The following is a 2,394-nucleotide window of genomic DNA, read 5'->3' as shown; positions in this document are numbered from 1 at the left end:
AGGTCAGCATGCCTGACAAGGAGATTCATTCACCAAGGCTACATATTCTGTAATGTACAAATCTCAAAACAAATTTTAGCATCATCAAAATAATTTTTTGTTTGATTCTCTGGATTCTAGTCTTCCAGAGGCCTACCTCTGTCATGTCTGATCCATATAATTCTCTGAGGAGTAAATACCTTAATCATGTTTTCTAAAAACACAAATCAGTATACCCTTGAGCCAGTAACCAGAAACCCCATTATCTAGCCCTCTCTCCCAGAGGAATAATATAACCACAAAACTCAAAATAAAGAAAGTTACTCCAGGAGTCCAGATTGAATGGGGAGATATTGAAACAGTACTAAATCTGAAAAACAATAACATAATTATAGTAATAGTCAGATGTGAAAAGGTATTAAGTTGAGGATAATATCTTTGTATTTAATGGTAACAAATGATTACAAAAGCACTTCTTAAAGTTAAGTTAGTAAATAAAGAGGGTATTTACTTTGCTGGCTATGTAATTTCATCCCAGTATTTTGTTAAGTTGTTTTTGTTGTGGCATCTGTGGCTAGGAAGATAGGCTTAAGTTGAGCTAGATTATTCCTAAGGAAAAGCCCAAAGAGGTGGTGTAGGGAAAGCTGGCAAATTTGGTTTTAGACATGAGATATTACGGAGACTACCAATCAGTTGAATTGTCTATTGGGAAGATATACATGTAGCAATGTAGCCCAGAAGAAAGGTTGGTGATGAAAATGGAATGTCTTATGTGATTTACTTGAAGTTGTCCTTCAGCCCATAAAAGAACTTAAAACCTGGTCATGAAAGTCTAAAAAGAAGGCACTTTAGACAAATTGAGAAGTAGATATTGAAATTTTGTTCACTTATTATTTTTAGTGTAGAATAAATTCTTATAAAATAAACTCAGAGATGTATAGAAAAGGGAAATATCACATAACAGAAAGGAGAGATGGGGACAAGAGGACTCTATTGGGAAAGTAAGTTAAGATGAATGTGAAGTAAAGGATGAACACAGGAGTACACAGGGAAAACATGGCAGCATTTCAAGAGTACAGGAGAGCAGAGGACCATGGGAACTATCTTGATTGGTAGAATTCGTTGGAGGAAATGATGAAGTGATGGTCAACGCACTTTTTAAAAAATATTATTCTTTGAGAATTTCATGCATGTATACAATGCTTTTGAATCACATTTCTGCCCCAAATTTCTCCCTAAGCCCCACCTCCATGTCTCCATCCTAACCCCATGCCCTCTTATTTTATGATAACCCACTCTAATGCCAGAGTTTTGTCAACCTGTCAAACCAAATTTCTTTGTTTTAGAAGCAATCATCTACTAATGGATCCTCAGCCGAGGATGGGAGTTTGCATGTTCTTCCTCCATTTAGGCTTAAATATGGTCTTATAACATTGGAAGATCTCGAATTGTAGGAGAAGTACTTAGCTACTACCTCAGTACACTAATGTTAAATGCAAAGTGTGTACTCATAAATCATGGAGAAACCCCTTGGCAATGGCCATTTTGGGTAAAATAATGTATAGGGCTTCATGACATTTTCTAGAACAAAACCTTCATGAATGAAAATAGATAACTACGGAAACCAAAGGAAACGGGCAATTAAGTAGTTATTTAATGGCACTGCCAGCATACTAGCAGTTAAAAATTAAATACTATGGAATATTTAAAGGACCAGACTTAGTCTCAGAGAAATTACTGGTTGTGACATGAGATTTAGGAACCCTGGTCAAATTATCCGTGATTAGGATCTTCAAATAAGGTCAAGAAGATAAACTTTATCATTAACACAAGAGAGTTTGGATTTCTGACAAAGATGAAAAACTGAGCATTTTTTTAAATTTAGTTTTCCTCATTTTCAAATCTGTGAAAATACCACTAAAGAATTATAACTAATAGTCAATGTACAACATATCAAGGCAACAAAACGGACAGAGGCCACTGAAATTGGAGATCTGTGTGATGTAGAGGAGAAAGAGAAGTATCAAGAAAGAAGAGCATTAACTGATTAGCAACGAATCCTTTACACAATTGATTTACATTACTGACACCACTGGAGCCCCACCTCGGTGGCTCCCCAAAGCCTTCCCTTCCCATCTCCCAGGTTAGAGCCCATTTCTGCTAGGATCAGCAGAACCCTATATGAACTTATCCTCTGCATGAGGTCAGCTAGAGAAGGACGTGGCACACCTGAGTTGTTTATTTCCATTTTTACTGAGTTTTGCTCTATGGGGACTCCCCTCCCCCCGGAATTCCTTCCCCCCCTTTCCCAGAGAAAACAAGACTGAAATATAAAGAAAATATTTTTAATGTTTCTTTAGGGAAAAATCAAATAATATAATTTACAAATTAAATAAAACTTTTGCACAAGAATGG

This window comes from Grammomys surdaster, unplaced genomic scaffold (genome assembly GCF_004785775.1).
Source record: "Grammomys surdaster isolate TR1022 unplaced genomic scaffold, NIH_TR_1.0 126115, whole genome shotgun sequence".
NCBI classification, from domain to species: Eukaryota; Metazoa; Chordata; class Mammalia; order Rodentia; family Muridae; genus Grammomys; species Grammomys surdaster.
The sequence above is the reverse complement of the archived record's forward strand: the minus strand, read 5'-3'. Positions refer to the sequence as shown.